The sequence below is a fragment of the Heterocephalus glaber genome, unplaced genomic scaffold (genome assembly GCF_053883595.1).
Source record: "Heterocephalus glaber isolate CG9 unplaced genomic scaffold, H.glaber_assembly_v1.0 deba00001613, whole genome shotgun sequence".
Taxonomy (NCBI): Eukaryota; Metazoa; Chordata; class Mammalia; order Rodentia; family Bathyergidae; genus Heterocephalus; species Heterocephalus glaber.
This window is the reverse complement of record NW_028258384.1, coordinates 15,320,678-15,338,830: the sequence shown is the minus strand read 5'-3', so window position 1 is coordinate 15,338,830 and position 18,153 is coordinate 15,320,678. Positions and strand designations below refer to the sequence as shown.

The window sequence follows — 18,153 nt, the reverse complement described above, 5'->3', positions numbered from 1 at the left end:
GGCTGGTATATTGTCTATTTTTAAGAAGGTTTTGTGCACTGCTGAGAAGAATATTTATTTTGTTATTGTTGTCTCCACACTCCATGAAGATTATTGGTTCAATAGTGTGGCTCAAATCTGATATATCTGTGTTGAATTTGTGTCTCAATGATAAATCTCTGTGGAAGTGAGATATTGAGGACCACACTATGTTACATTGATGTTTGCATGACCCTTGATGTCCACTAGTGTTTGATACATGAACTTGTGTGTGCCAGTATTCAGTGCATATGTATTTACAGCTGTTATCACTTTATGTTGCAATGTTTCTTTAAACAATATATAGTGACCTACTTTGTTTTTCTAATCAGATTTGGTTTGAAGTCCACATTGAAAAGAGGATAACTACTCCTACTGGCTTGTGAACTTACATTACATGGAATATGGTTTGCCATCCTTTGATATTTAGTCTATGAATCTGCATATTAAATACCTCTCTTCAATGCAGCATACCATTAGTTTTGTCTTGCGATTCTATATGCCAATCCATTTCATTTGAATGAGGAGTTAAGAACATTTACATTGAGAGTTATTATTGAAAAGTATTGATAGTCTGGTCATGGTGTTATTTTTCTGTTGTTAATTATTTTATTTTCTTCTTTTGTTTAACTGCTCATCCTGTGTGATGTATAAATTTCATTAAGCTTTTTGAAATCTTTGTCTTTCTTATCTCTGTTAGGATATTGGTGAGAATTGTTTGGAGTCTTATTTTGGTGGTCATGAATTTCTTAATGTGATTTTTGTCACAAAATGCATTATTTCTGCATCATTGGAATGATAGCTTTGCATGTTATATCAATTTAGATTGAAAGTTATTTTTTATTTTATTAGTACATGTTTGCAGTATGTGATATCTAAATTCAACTTGAATTTATTATGTACATAATATGCATTATGTACATAATGCACCTCATTTCTTTTTTAGTCCCCTTCCCACATCCCTCCTTCTTCTTCACAATCCTATTTCCCCATTTTTATCCTTGTTATTACTATTATTCTTTCTTCATGTTTATGACATACGTTTATATTCATTGAGATTATTAGGTTCCTGTACATAGTATTCTACTTACTTTTTTTTTTATTCTACTTACTTCTTTTTTTAACACAAAATTTGAATTAACTTTATTTCTCCTACAGTCAACAACTTCTCTGCATTGAATTTTAAAGCAACAAAGTAAAATAAAATCCCCTAAATGACAAGGTACCAGAAGTTCAGATTTAGTTACACTTTGTGAAAAATGTTTAGCCATTTTATTGGTCTATAAAAGAACCATCATCTGGGTCAAAAATGAATTCTATAAATCAAAGAATATTCTACACCTTGAAAAAGAAAATCAGTAGCATTCTCACTGAACATTGTGAATTACATTTTTCTTCATAAAAGGTACATACTAGTCTGTACTTTTCCACCAAAAGCAGTGGTGTGTTCTGCTATTTAAAAAAATGTTTTATCCATATCCTGTGGCAGGAAAAACCCTCTCACTTTTACTAAACTGGAGAAAATTTTCAAGTCTGTATAAAGTTGCCTAAGAGCTGGAAAGTGAACATGTTCAATCTCCATTTATATTTTAGTGCATTTTTCAACAACTGTCACATTTTTAATAAATGAAAATCCATATAAGCACTAAAGAGTGTTTCATCAAATGCTTAAGGTATTATAATATGGAGAAGAGATCAAAAATCATTGTGATGAATGAAATTGTTATAAAATGAGAACATTCCAGGCAAAGTTTACAAATCCTTTATCATTCCAAAGAGTCACAGAAAATGAACTTTGGATACCTATATATTTTACAGGGTTTTTCCTTAACATTTGCATGTAAACATAGTCCCAACCTCAGTACTGAAGTACCAAACCCCAATCCTGGTAAGCAACTTTCCTTGCAGTTGCCATCATTTCCAAAGGATAGAAATTTAGCCCTTAAATGAACAATGTATGAAATGTGTTCTATAAGTACCTATGAAAACAACTAATAGCAGTAATAATGTATCAACATAAAAATCTTTTTGAATCAATTAGCTACTCAGAGGTCCATATTTGAAACAGCAGCTTCTTACAGCAAACAATGAGAGACAGAAAATGTACATTTGATGAAACATTCTTTGCATTGGAGAAACAAGAAAATAAATATATTTCAAGAATGTATAATTTCCTTTCTAATACCTTTTCTTTAGACCTGTACTAGTTTACAGGTTCAAGAAGCTCTCATCAGTTTTTGTCATTTGTATTACATATTGCTATTTGGGTAATTCAAATAAAATGCAGGTCCTGTAAAAGAAGAAAAACACTGACAAGTATGCATGTGCAAGGGACCAAATTAGAAGGTTCTTTGGTGCAATTAGTCCAAATTCTCAGATCTGAAGTATAATATGTACCAATAAAAAAAATCTGCTGCTAGACATTTGGAGCAGTGCTCTGTCTTGCTTCACATTACAAATCAAAAACAGTTCTTCTCAATAAACCAATTTTATTTTTTAAAATCAGGCATTGCCAGAAAATTGTATACATTAACCCGGACCAGTGACAGTTCTGTACCCTCTGATGCTGTGAAAGATGACATGAGCTAAAGACAAAGACCGGTTGGTTCTCACAAGGACAACTGCTTCAAGTCAGGAACCAGAACAGTGTGTTTAGACAGTCTTCTTAGATATTTTCTTGCCTTTCTTAAAAACTAGCTTATTTTTAATGTAGCCACGCTTCCTTTTGGTAGTCTTCTTTGACAAATACTTCTGTTTTGGGAAAATGTTGGTGACTCATGGTTTGTGATCTAACGTCTCCCTATTATCGGGTGCTTTCACTTTATATATATCCTAACAAGCCAATGTTCTGATGTAAAGGCTTCCTACAAATGCTTGAATTTAATGTCCTTATTTCCAATTTCAGCATTACGTGTTCAGTCAAAACCTGGGGGAGTATGAAAATCCAGCTGCATTTCTCCAAATCTGTAATATGACATTTTATACATAAGGCAATTCAACAAAGTAGGGGATCCTGCTTTGTCTACACGAAATTCTCCCTGTGGGGTAAAATAGTCACTTTCCCGAATGTCTTTTGGATGTTCCCCTTCAGCTATCCTAACCATCCAGAGAAACTTGTTGATATCGTCACCAGAATAGCCAATAACTCCTCCAAAAATAACCAAAACATAATCTACATCAAGAGTTCTCATGATTTTTATAGGCCGCTGTTTCATTAGAAGACATGGCTTTTCCCACCAGTGCTATGTGGCTGTCATTCCAGGTGTTATTATACACCAATGTAGTTCTATTACCCATTCCAGCTATCTGATAGCCATAATCCCACCATGACATCACTCGGGCATGTTCATCTGTATTTTGCCTTAGCCAAAAGTAGGCTTCTCTAAAATCATCTAAGATATTCCTGGTGCCGTCATGGTTGTAGGACGCCCGGACCACGCTGGGGCTGGAGTAGGCGTTGCTAGTGACCCACGTACAGTGCACAGCAAACATCATCAACAGCATGAGCATGAGCATGGTGACGATGCTCTTGATATTGGGGCCCAGCCCCTCCTCTGGCTTTTCTTGCTCTGCCACATGCTTTCGTACCTTGCCAGCCTTATCATACAAATTTCCTGGGTTTCTTTTGTCATCCTCATCACTGCTGTCCTCCACAGGTGGATTTTCCCTTTTCATGTCATCCCCCAAATAGTGCTCAAAAACATTTGAGAAGGCAATTGCAGACAGCATACAGATGACTGGAGTCAAAGTCACCATCAGCCGCACCATCACTCCAGCAAAGTAGACAGCACTGATTGCATACAGAGCGACAAATACTCTTTCATCGTTGATATTTTTGATGCAGAACCATAGGCCTGCTGGGAAGGTACATACAAGAATATGTAGATCAAAGAAGAAAGACACCCAAGTCATAGCTTGATGCTCAGACACTGATGCAATAATTGGAATGTGTATTTTTGCATACCCAGTGTCCCATAATGAATAAAATCTGCCACTCCACGGTGCAATGTAACCTGTGTAAGTCAAATAGATGACACTAAGGAACACAGCACCTGCAGCTAGTGACACACCCAAGAAGAAAAGAGTCTGGAACTCTTGTTTTGTTAATCGGTCTCTCAGATACTGCAAGAAGGCATAAGCTTGCAGCAACTCAAAAACACCTGCAGCTGCCATGTGTTCACTTGTTCTGATTGGCTGAAATCCCACAAAAGGTATCTGCATGGATAATATTAAACCCACAATGTAGAAAGTGCTACATGCTATGTATACTCTCTTGCTGTATCTCTGCATCAGTAACAGCACAAATACATGCAATGGAATAAGGTTAATGATAAACACATACCCACCCCAAGCAGAGACCATATAGAAATATGATAAACAGCAGCACATTGTCGAAAAAACGGATCCCGTTTTTACAGATTTAACAGTACCACCTACTATTCTTCCTAATGGATACCACGCTCTTTCATCAAACCAATTTAAAAATTCATAGAATCCATGAGATGCAAGATGATGTGTTGATCTATAGTTAAACCACGGGTCGAACTCGTGGATGATGCTTTCGAAGCGGATGAAGGCGAAGAGGCGCGAGCTGAAGCCAGCCAGCCAGGCCAGAAAGAGGATGGTGAAGGAAAGCAGCGACTGCCAGCCTGCCGGCTTCTACAGCCCCGCGGGGGCCGGCTTTGGCGCGGCGCCGCGCCGCCCGCCGCCTTGGACGCGCTCTGGGCCCCAGGCCCATGGTGGCCGTCCTGGCTGTTCCCCAGGGCCATGAGGCCGCTCCACGCGGACGAGTTGAGAGACGACTTGTGCTTGCTCTCTGGGGCCGAGGGCTCCGCCATGTTGTGCCCCGGCGGCGGGTCTCGCGCCTGGAGCGAGGGGTGCTGGGCGGGGATTCTACTTACTTTTCCTTATTTCTTCCTCCCCTCTCTCCTTTCCCTCAATCTTCTGGACCATTTCCCATTGCAAAAGATATATCCCTTTGTTTTCTTCTATCTACACATTATTATTCTTTTTATCTGTACTTTATTTTACTCATATGAGAAATATCATACACTATTTAATCTTGTGTGACTTGTTTCTTTCACTCAACATTATATTTTCCAGGTATATCCATTTTTTTACAATGTATATTCTATATACTATATATTATTCCATTATGTATAGACATTACATTACTTTATCTATTTATCAATTAATGAGTGTACTGGCTGCTTCCAGGATTGAGCTATTATAAATTGTGCTGCTATAAATATTGATATGCATTTAACACTATAGTATATTTTTAGTTCTTTGGGGGAGACACCTAGAAGGCAAGTAGCTGGCTCATATGGAATTTCTAATTTTAGTTCTCTGAGAACTCTTCATACTGATTTCCATAATGATTGTAACAGTTTTCAATCCCAAATAATGTAGGAAGTTTCCTTTTCCACCACAGCCATATCAGTATTTGTTATTCTTTGACTTCTTGATAGCTGCCATTCTCTTTGGTATAAAATGGAATCTTAGCATTGTTTTAATTTGCATTTCTCTAATGGCCAGAGATGTTGAACATTTTTTATTTGTTTGTTAGCCATAGTTTTGTGATAAATAGCTCTTATCAAATTCAGATATGGTCTTTCTATACTATTTTTTCAGGTTCTTATCATGAAGGGGTGTTGGAATTTGTCAAAAGCCTTTTCTTCATCTTTTGATATGATCGTGTGGTTTTTGTTCTTGCTTTTCTGTGATATATTGCATTTACTGATTTGCATATGTTGAATCATCCTTGCATCTCTGGGGTGAAATGTACTTGGTTATGATGTCTGATCATTTTGATGATGTTTTGCATTCTATTCACTAATATCTTGTTAAGGGTTTTTGCATGGATGCTCATTAAGGAGTTTCAGCTGTAGTTTGTTTATTTTTTAATTTGAGTCTTTATCTTGTTGTGTGATCAGTGTGATATTGGCTTCCATTAATGAATTTGTAAGCACTCCATCCCCTTCAACTTCTTTGAAGAGCTTGAGCAGTATTGGTGATGTAACATCATTAAAGGTTTTGTAGAGTTCAACAGTGAATCCATCAGTTCCTGGGATATTTTTTTTTAGTTGACAGTTTTTTTATTACTCTTTCAATTTCATTGCTTATTATTGGGTTGGTCAACATTTTTCTGTCTTCTTGGATTAGCTTTGATAATTTGTGTGAGTCCAGCAATCCATTTATTTAAGACTTTCAAATTTGTTGCAGTAACATTTTTCATAAGTTACTATGTTCTAGATTTCTATGGTATCTGTTGTCATTTCATCTGATTACATTGATTGAAATATTTTCCCTTGGTAATATTGTTTCAAGTTTGGTTTATATTGCTTATTCTTTCAAAGAATCAGCTCTTTAATTTGTTATTTCTTTGTATTGTTCTTTTAGTCTCAATTTCATTGATTTCTGCTCTAATCTTTACAATTCCTATTCTTTATTTTCTTTTAGGCCTGGATCATTGTTGTTTCTCAAGTATCTTAAATTGCTCATAAGTTCATTTCTTTGAGCTTGCTTTCTTTTCCTAATGTGAGAATTTATTGCAATGAACTTCCTTCTTAGTATTGCTTTCTTTGCATCCTAGTTGTATTGGTGACTTGTACAGGCATTGTAATTAACTTCCAGATTTTAAAAAATTTGTTCCTTGATTTCTCCTGTGACCCATTGGTCATCTATGAGTATGCTGTTAACTTTCCAGATATTTCTAGATTTTCCATATTTTCTTCTGTGATTGATTTCAATTTTCATTGCACATTTGTCTGGTATTAAACATGGAGTAAATTTGGTTCTTTCATATTTATTTAAGCAGGCTTTATGGACTGCAATCTGATCTATTTTGGAGAAAGTAATGTTTGCTGCAGAAAACTGTCTGTATTCTGCTGTGATAGGGTGGAATACTCTATAGATATCTGTTAAGTCTATATGTTCAAGGGCATGGCTCAGCTCTGATATTTCCTTATTAATTTTTTGTTTAGTGGATCCATCTCTTTGCAAAAGTGGAGTGTTAAGATCCTCCACTATGTCTGTATTAGTATTTATTTGATTTTTATGTTCAGCAGTATTTATTTTATGAAAATACATGCTCCAGTACACACACACACACAGACACACACACACACACACACACACACACACATATATATATATATACATATATATATATATATCCCAGTTTATTCATTTCATCTGCTGATGAGCATTTAAGCCTATTCCATGATTTAGTTATTGTGAGTTGTTCTACTATAAATGTGTATGTTATGTTGATTGATACTGTTTTAAATCTGGTACCTTGGTTCATGAACTATATTCATTCCATGATTCTGGGGAAGATAGCCATGTTTGTGTTCATGCATGCAAGATGCCCACATTTATGTTCTTCACCCAATATGGAGTTGGTGAATCCAAGCAAAATTTTGCTGAATACTTCTGTTTGCAAATCAAGTTTCTAATACATTTTTTCATCTCATTTTTTTCCTGAGCAATATCATTTTAATTATAAATAAATGTCTTTCAGATGCTTGGTTAGGTTAATTCCTAATATCTAATTATTGAAGCTACTGTAAATGGTATTATTTTTCCTCTCACTTTCTCAGTGAGTTCATTATTGGTATATAGGAAAAATATTGATATTTGTGTGTTTATTTCGTGTACTACCACTGCTGAATTTGACTTTTAGTTCTGAAAGTCTTCTGGTGGAATTTGTTCTATCCTCTTTGTAAAGGGTCATGTTGTCTATAAATGAGTATATGGTGACTTCTCCCTTTCCTACTTGAACCCTTTTAATTTCTTCCTCTTGCCAATTTTCTCTGGCTAAATTTTTGAGTACTTTATTGAGTGGGAGTGGTCAGAGTTGACCTTTCTATCTTTTTATAAATGTTAAAGAGAAAGATTTCAGGTGTTTTCTATTTAATATGATGTTAATAGTGAGTTTGCTGTAAATTTCTTTTAGCACTTAAAAATGACATCCTTTTATACTAATTTTCATCAACATTTTTGTAATTATTTTATGTCAAATTTTTGTCCAAGGCTTTTTTAAATTTATTTAGATGGTGTTGTGATTTTTTTATTCTTTCTGTCCTTAGGAAATAAATTGCATTTACTGATTCAGGCATGTTGAACCATCCATTCATTTTGGAATAAAACCAACTTGGTCATAATATGTGATATTTTTAATGACTTGTTGCATTCTGTTTGTAAGTAAAATGATACCTATTATTGAGTTGCTCCAAACTAGAACTTTCTACTACTCCAAGAGCAAAGTTTGAAAACAAATCTGCTCATTGTTTATAACTTTGTTTGATACTCAAACCAAAAATCCAACTTGGTAAAACAGGTATCAGCCAAAGATGAGTCATGCATCATATCTTGCCATGAACAAAAAGGGGTAATACTTCAATCTAAGCACTGCTCTTGCCCAGACAACGTATAGTGCTTGTATGATTTGGGGGCCTCTGAGCTAATTGTTTGGTTTTCCATTATTTCTTATGGGAAAAATATGTTCAGTTCTCAAAATTTACTGTATTCAAACACAAATTTGGAATGAGTTGAATTCAATAACTGAGATATCACTGCATCTTGTTGTGGATTTTTCATCTATGTTGAGTAAATAAGTCTATCATTTTCTTTTTTTGTTAAATCTTTTTTTGGTTCTGGTAATAGTGTAATGCTAGATTCAAGAAAAAAGTTTGACAATGTTTCTTTTCTTTTGATTTTATGGAAGAGCTGGAGGAGTATTGACATATGGACATTACTTTTTCCCTGAAGTTCCTATAAAATTCATCATTTAATCCTTTGGTCCTAGAGTTTTCTTAGTTGGTGGGGTTTTTATTTCTGAATCAATTTTATTGCCTTTTATTAAAATATTCAGTGTTTTCATATCTTCTTCATTCAATGTTGATAATTCATATTTCTCTACAAATTTATTCATTCCCTCTAGATTCTCCAATTTGTTGGAATATGGCTTTTCAAGTAGTTACCTATAATCCTCTGGATTTTGGCAGTGTCTATAATGATTTCAATTTTTGCATTTCTAATTTTATTGTTATGGATCTCTATTTCTTGTGATAAATTCATCTCAAGGTTTTCCAGTTCTGCTTATTTTGTCAGTGAACCAACTATTTGATTCCTTGATTCTTTGCATTGATTTCATTAATTCTCTATAAAATACTAATCATTTTTTCCTAGTACCAGTTTTGGATTTGGATTGCTATTGCTTTTCTAGGACCTTTAGGTGAATCATTATTATGGGGGACTGCCGCAGACCAGCTGCAGTCGATGTCAATGTAGGGTAGGAAGGGGAGATGTCCTGGGCCGGCGATGAGAAAAGAACCTTCTCAAGCAATGTTCAGGTTCCCTCTGATAAGTCTCAGGGTCTGATTTATTTTTATATCTTTAAGCAATAGCTGGGAGGCATTAGGAGGAACATGTTTACATTTTAAGTTGCCTTAGCAATTTTCTATTGAAGTAAAGGTTATTTTTTGCTAAACAAAGTACAGTTCCTCTAAGCTGTTTCATCATGAATACATATTTAAAAATTACAATTGTCCCCTTATTTACCCACACCTAAAGAGAACAGAAAGTAACTTAATCAAAATCTTTATATCAGCGGGGGTACAAGTGAGATTTAATCAATTAAGTGTCAAACTTGTGATCGCCAGCTGGCCCTTGAGAAACTGCACAATGGTTAATATAGTTTGCTATTAGCTCTCTATTTTTCTATACCTCTATTCATCTTAACTAAATGTCATTTGGGTTCATAGTCTATGAGCAGGAGATATTTACAGCACTTTGAGAAATACTGAGTAACTTGCCTCCTTAATGCATTTACCTGTCTTAACTTTCTTTCTTTTTTCCATTTTCCACTATTTCTTACATCTAAAGTCTGTCCTTTCAATCTCTTCATAAGACCCCTTTAGTAAAAAGAATGTCAGCAATAAGAGGGGGAGTCATAGTAGTGGGGGAAACAGAGGGGGATTTAGGAGAGGTTTCTTTAGGAGTGGATGTGGCAATAGAACTAAGAGAAACTGGAATTTGGGACTTGTGTGCCAGGTCAGATTTCAATATATCATTACCAATTTGTCTCATGGAGAGTTTGTTGTTAGTCACAAACACAGTGACTCCTGTGATCAGAGTAACAATTATAAACATTATGGCAAGAAAAAATAAAACATGAGGGTATGATGTGTTCCACCCTTTCTTTCCCCCAGCTGGAACTTTGTCAAGCAGTAATGGAGGTTGGTTGGGCTTCGCCAGGGGACCCTTTCTGTGTTTCTGATGTGGACATCACAGCTATAAACTTCTCTCTTAGGACTGCTTTCATTGTGTCCAAAAATTCTGGTACATCAGACATGCTTATCATTTGATATAGAAGCTTAAATTTTTTCTTTTATTGGTTGACTACTCGAAAGAGTATTATTTAATCTCTATCTGTTTGCACAATTTCTGTGATTTTTGTTTGCTATTGCTTGCTGTTTTGTTTTCTATTGTGCTATGACCTAATGATGTGCATTAGGTTATACTGATTCTTCATATTTTTAAGCATGTTTTATGTTCTATGATGTCTGTTTGGCAGAATGTTCCTTGTGGTACTGAGATAAATGTGTACTGTGTTGTTGAACATAAGAGTCTGTAGATATCTACTAAATCCATTTGTTCAAAGGTGTGATTCAACTAAGTTATTTATTTGTTGATTTTTTGTTTAGTTGACCTGTCTGTGATAGTGAGTTATTAAAGTAAACCACTATGATTGTGTTATTTGCCTGATCTTTTATATCCAGTAGTATTTTTACAGAGTTTATTTTGGGAAAGGGTCTCTCTATGTAGTTCAGGATGAACTTCAATTCACTATGAAGCCCAGGTTGCCCTCAAACTCACATCAATCCCCCTGCCTCAGCCTGCCAAGTATTGAGTGATGAGATTACAGGTGTGCACCACCATGCTTGACTTTATAGTGTTTTGTGCACCCAAATATTTACAATTCTTATCTTTCCTTGTTCATTTTTTTCCAGTAAGTAGTGTATATTTTTTTCTGTTCTGATCAGTTTTGGATTGAAGTACTGTTCGTGTGAATAGGGAATAGGTACTTTTGCTTACTTTGAGCTTTCTGTTGCTTGGAGTATCAATTTCCATCTTTTGACTTTCAGATTATATTTGTTTATGTATGAGCTGTATCTCTTGTATGTAAATTTGGTTTCAAATTTGTAAATCTGTATCTTTTCATTGGAAAGTTAAAATCACATATATTCAGAGTTATGAATGAAAGGTATTGATTGATTCATGACATTGCATTCTTTGTTGTTGATGTGATTCCTTTAAATTTACTTTTTACATAACTACTCACCCTGCTTGATATATTAATTCCTCTAGGCTCTTTGATATTTTTTACCTCATTTTCTCTGTCTAGGACTTCTTGGGTACTTTTTGTGATGCTAGTTTCATCATTCTGATTCTCTTCAATTGCTCTTTGTCATGGAAATTCCTCATTTCTCCAACAATTTTGAAAAACAGTATTGCAGAATATAGTAATCTGGGTTCAAAGTTGTTTTCTTTTAGGACTTAAACAATTTCACTCTATACATTCCTAGTCTTTAAATTTTGTGTTGAAAATTTACTGTAATTCTGATAGGTTTGGCATTATAAGTTATTTGTTGCTTTTATCTAACACCTTTTAAAATTTTGTTTTTGTGTTGGAATTCTGGGATTTTTAATTATTATGTGTTGTGGAGAAACATTTCTTTGATCATGAATATTTGGGTTTCTGCATGCTTCATTTAACTGGAAGTTGAATTCTTTCTCCAGCCTTGGAACATTTTCTGATACGATCTTTTAAAATAAATTTTTATGCAGTTTATGCTATCTTGTGATCTTTAACTCCTTTAGTCCTTAGGTTGGTTTTCTTTAAGTCATCTATCAACTGTTGCATCCCATTTCCATTATCTCTTATTTTTAAGGTATTTCTCAGCATATAGTGTCTTGCATCGACCTTACCTTCTAGTTCTGACATTCCTCCCCTCATTCATTTCTATTTCCCATACATTCAATAGAATTTTTAGGTCTTGCATTTTGGTTTAGTATCTTTTCATAGTCTCTAATTCTTTTCTGAAATGGTCATTTATTTCTTGTATCATCTTGGAGAATTCATCTAATTTTTTGTTGTTTCTTCTTTAACTTCACTAATCATTTACTAATTAAGATCCTTAAATGTTTTGTTACATAATCTTTGGTCTCACTGAACATTTTATTGAGCTGTTTTTGTTTTATCTTCCTTTTATCCCTTCATATATTTCAGCCATTTGGCTTTTGAATTCCTCTTATTAGTGACCATGAAATTCTTTTAGATAGCTAAGAATTTCTGGAGGCATCTTTTTTGCCTTGTTTTCTCAAGTTTCTATTTTTTTTATATATTGAGGATTGAGGATCAACCAAAGTAGAAAATGTCTTATTATCAACCAATAACAAATGCTGGGGGGGCTGTGGGGAAAGAGGAATCCTGCTCCACTGCTGGTGGGAGTGTAGACTGGTGCAACCACTGTGGAAATCAGTATGGAGATACCTCAAAGAACTAGGACTGGAAGTCCCATTTGACCCCGCTATTCCACTGCTGGGGATCTTCCCCAAAGAATTAAAAGAATCATACCACAGTGATATATGTGTGCCCATGTTCATAGTAGCACAGTTTGTGATAGCTAAAACTTGTAAACAGCCCAAATGCCCATCAACTGGAGACTGGATAAAGAAAATGTGGTTTTTTTATAAAACAGAGTACTACTCAGCCATAAAAAAATGAGAAATTAGAGACATTCATAGCTAAGTGGATGCACATTGAGGCAATACACTTAAGTGAAATAAATAGGACACACATGTATAAATACCAAATAGTTTCTCTGGTGTGAGAAACTGAAAGTGTAAATAAAGACTAAAATGTATAGTAGAAAATGCAAAATAGGAAGAAAAGGGGCAAAGGGGAGGGAAGTGGGAGGGCTAGGGGAAAGGATAGAAGGGAATGGGATTAATATGAGAAAATGGAAAAATAGAAACAAAATCTTTGTAAATAGGGAGGAATGGAGGGGTTGAAGGGAGGGCTGGGCAAGGGTGAAAAATAAGAACCAAGAGAGATTATGGAAAGGTGCGAATTTCCAATGATGAATGTCATTATATTGTATACCTAAAATGTACCAATGATTAGAATGAATAATCGATAATGTAAAATAGGAAGAAAAGGTCCAAAGGGGTAGGGGTAGTGGGAGGGGCAGGGGAAAGGAAAGAAGGGAAAGAAAAAATGTTGAGAAATGGAAAAAATGGAAATAAAGTCTTTGTAAATAGGGAAGGGTGGAGGGGGTGAAGGGAGGGCTAGGAATGGGGAAAAAATAAGAACCAAGATGCATTATGTAAAGGTACAATTCCCAATGAGAAATGTAATTGTGATGTGTACTTGAAATGCACCAATAAAAGAATTTAATAAAAAATTTTTTTTAATTAAAATGTCTTATTAATTTGGTTATCCTGTTTTGAGTTATGTTTTGGTATTTATACACCTCTCCAACCTGCTCAGTTTAAAAAAATTAGAACCAGTCACTGTCTTGCAAAGAGAGAACCACTGCCAGTCATAGCTGCATCTACATAGCCAAATATACATCAATTACATGCATTAAAACTTCTTTTAACAATTTCATCCTTTTTTTCAATTACCCATAAAGCCTGTGATATATTAGTACTGACAGGTATGCTGGGATGTAGAGATTGAAAGAAGGAAAAAAAAGAAAGAAAGTTTATCAAAAGACAAATATGTGGGAAAAAAAGATAACAAAGAAAGAAAAGAGATAAATTTTGTTGATATTATTTTTATAACTGGAGTGGATGGCTAGTGGAGAGGAGGTTTTAGAGTATATTTCTGGAATTGGGGAAAAAGACAAAGAGAATGGGAAGCATAATTGGAGACTGAGGAAAGCTGTGAGAAGGTCAGAACCTATTAATGTGTTTATAGCAAGCTTGTGTTTGAATCCTCTATTCATAGCTTTTGTGAGGATTACCCTAACTTCCTCATGAAAGGTACTATTTAAAGTATTGATCTTTTTTTATTATCCTTTTCCCATACATAGACATCTCTATATATTCTAGGTGAAAGGAGAAAAAGAAAATGAAGAGAAAAAAATAAGGAAGGAAAAAAATTCAAAATCCCAATAAGTTCCAAATTTGACGTATCCCACTCAGTTACAAATTTGACATATCATCCCCATGCTATTTATACTGATGTCTGAATTCAACCAGTGAGTTCTTCCCCCTACATTTACAATTGGTGAAATTTTGACTTATATGAAGGATCTGCAAAAACTGCTGTGGCTGACTTTTTCCTGCATTTTCATATCCCGTATCCTCACTATGTCCACAAGGTGCCTTTTCTTTTTCCTTTTGTCAGTCCACAGCTCACTCCCCCAACTCTCTGAGCTTCCCCCTACTACTATTTGTTTTTGTAATAGGGCCAGGCTAGTTGGAACTATAGAGATGGACCATACTCTGAAATAAATGGGAGCCTTTATTATAAGCCGGCTGATCCAGAGCAAGCTCAGGCCTCCAAAAGTTCTGGACAAAATAAAGGCAGTTTGCAGGGTCCTTTTAAGGGCTCTTCTATTTGGGGAGGGCTCAGCGAGTGGGGGAACACAAGCAGAACTTCACAGGAGCAGAACTTTGCTAAACTAGTGGGGGTTGGGAAAGTTTCACACAGTTCAGTTAAAACAAAGTACCACACAGGTGCAGGAGTCTTCCCTTTACAAGGTAGTAAAGACTCACACAGGAGGCAGTGGTTGGTCTGTTGTGCATTAACTGAGGGGACTCCCAAGGGGGCAGGGGAAGGCCACCACTCTGAATCACTGGACTTTACCAGAATGGAATCAGGTATACAAATTAAGTCAGGCTGGCTATCACATTTTCTTGCCTGCCAGTGAATGCAGAAGCTTGGCTATTCAGATGGACCTCTGAGCCTCCCCCGCCCACCCAGGCCATTCTCTGCTTAGTTTCATTTTCACTCCTGTGGTCAAGGTGAGGCAGAGATTGTACCTTTGTATTATGTTTGTACACTTTTGGTTGAATAAGAGTAGTCAAGACCACAGTGTTTGAGGACAGTACTTATCTTTTATCTGATTCCCCAAAGAGTCTCAATTTTTGCTCCTATCTATCCCCAATAATCCCTATCCCTCTCTGCTCATTTTATAAGGTTATGCCATGACACTTTGGCTCTTCATCCATGTCTTGTCTGCACTTTACAAAACATCACTTTCCCACCTATGAACTGTTAGCAGATTTTCTCTTGGGGCTGAGGGATTCATTTGGAGGCACAGAACATTGCACAACAGTTAGGATATCACACAGAAAGAGAAATTTCCAGTGTTGGACAGAACAATGGGGAAACAGCTGCTCTGGTGCTGCTCAAATTAATTTCTCCTCAGACTCCTCAGTTTCAATCTGCAGGTTCCTGAAGCATAGCTCCCCCAGTGGCCAGCTCTTTATCTCTAATCATTATCATGTTCTTTTTCTTTACTTATTCAAGACCCTGCCAGTACTTGCTCAATCTGTTCTCTGGGTGATTCTCTGACTTTCATTTTTCTCTGATGACCTAATCTGTGGATATTTTGCTTATTGGGTTCTCTCTCAGGGGTGGGGTTAGGAGTCTATTCTAGGGCTCAGCTGCCACTAAAGTAATGGTTCTTTTCCTCAGGTTGTTAGATCTACTCCCAAGTCCTGGGGTGTAAGGAGTGCTATAGTCCAGAGATGGCCCCATGTCCCTTTTAAAGTTGCCAAACCAGTAGACACAATCTGGTAGATGTCCCTTTCAGGTTAAGTCTCCATATTTGACTTTGTTTACCTCCCCCATTTCTGAGTATCCGCCCTTCCTCCAAGTTTCCTTTACAAACCTCTGCCTTTCTATAGCCATGATTTCTAACAGGCTTTACTTTACGCTGAATGGTAGAAATTAATCCATTTGTTCAAAACAATTGTTACATGATAAGTGAAAGGAATTTTATTTTTTTTAATTCCAACTAAAATCAAACTGTTTTCTGAACTTGTTTATAAGGAACTTTCAAAGTATGTGCATGTGTGTGTGTTTATTTTCATCAGAGTCACTGCAAACTGAGTCAAACAATATTTACATTTTTTAAAATAAAAATGTCCATGACTTTATTCATAGAAATATAATTTGAAGAAAAACTCCAAACACAGTTTAAGTGTTCTCTAGACATTTGAAGAAGAAAGTAAATTGTTCAATTTTCTAATTTTGTATTCTATTCTGTATAAAAGAAAAAAAACACCATCCTGTTGTAACAAATTGACTTTCTCATTATCCTCAGGACACGCCATCTTCATTATAACACTGAATAATTATCTAGTTTTTTTATCTATTCAATATGGTCATTTCAGAACATTTGCTTATATTCCAATGTAGAACATTCCATCTGTCTCGTACTTTCTCCATTTGAAATAGATACTCAACACACGATTTGAGACCTTTTTTCAAATACCACACATTTTCATATGTGAGTTTTATTCCCCTTGTGCAGTATGTCTTTTGAGAACTCTTGTCAAGAATGAAGTCAAATTTCTCATATGAGTTAATACACATGAAAAGTGTGAAAAGTCTCTTGCCCTAAAAATTTATCTAATGTATAAGTTAATATAATTGCATCAATTTTAATTTATATAGCTTATTCTCATTTTATTACCAACTTTCTAAGATAGAATCTAAAATTCAGTCTTGTCAGATATATTTCAGTACCTTTTTCATGAAGCTAATATAGGATAATTTGTAGACAGGAAAATCAGTTTACTCAGTTTATACTTAAATTTCACCTCTCTATAGATCTATCAGGCATGATTAAAATTGAGCTATACATAAACATACCTCATAGTATTTAGTTAACATGAACATATTTTAGTTTTTTCCAGATAATGGTTAAAAAAATAAACTAGAGCAGTGAATTGAATTTACTTTGTCATAGAGATAATTGGAAGACATAAATCTGAAGTTTTTATAAGTCCTTGATGATGAGTATATTCTTGAAAATGTCAACATTGTATATCCTTAATAATGCATGGCACAGTAGACAAAATTTCCATTTTTACTAAGGAGGTTGTCTGAAAAGATTCAATAAATTGTAACATTAAAATTATATCTTTTCCAAAATAGTAAACTTCCTAGACTTCAACTTTTGATACAAATACTTTTTACTTTTTCAGTAATTATAACATTTCTTCATAGTCTAGCTTTTAATAAAATAAAATGAGAACATCTAGAAAAAAAATCTAATACAGAAACCAGAAAAAATATTCAAAAGAAACTTAAGCAAATAGAAAAGATTAAAGAGTGAGCTAGAATCTTTTAAGTTGTTTAATATCTGTGTATACTACATTTTGGTTGTTATACCTCTGCATACATGGTTTCAGAAGTCATATTTGTCTATGAGGCACAAAATAATGGGACTCATAGAATGAAAATTATACTGGCAATTCTTTTAATTTCAGTGACAATATGTTAAACCAAGAACAAGTTATTGTACTGGTGGGCATTAATCATAAAATAAGCAGAAAAATTATTAAAATTATAAAACTTTCTATAATTATCAAAATTATTAATAAATAAATAGCAGTCTTTTCTTAAAAAATATAATAAAATATACTAAAATTTAAGAATTCTATATTAAAATGAATACATTTAAATACTAACAGGGAAAAAACTAGTTGGGGCAGGGTTAAAATTTTACTCTCTTTTAGGAAATCTATGTGCTAATTGCTTTATTTAGAATACATTTGAAAAAAATATATTTGTAACAATTCGCATGCAATTTAATTAAAAATCATGTTTCATCTTCCTTGTCATTTATTTTCCTATTTGAAAGAATTGTTGCCACTGCTCAATTGCAATTTGGCTATTATTATCTTCTCAGTGACAAGATACTGAGAACAGTATTACTTTAATATGAGGTGCAATTTTAAAAAGATGTATAAGTGTAAAACAAAAGGAAATGCCCAGTTATACAATTGTTATACAAGGATGAAAATCAATAAGACTTCAGTATTTCCAGTATTTTAAGAACAAATGCAGTACAAGTATAGTTGCAACTTGTTACTCCTGTT

General features: G+C 34.6%; 1 pseudogene; it reads right to left on the bottom strand.

Annotated features, from left to right (window-relative positions):
* Nucleotides 1–2,596: 2,596 nt before the first annotated feature.
* Nucleotides 2,597–4,871, bottom strand: LOC101716861 (dolichyl-diphosphooligosaccharide--protein glycosyltransferase subunit STT3B pseudogene; annotated as a pseudogene).
* Between the last annotated feature and the right edge of the window lie 13,282 nt (nucleotides 4,872–18,153).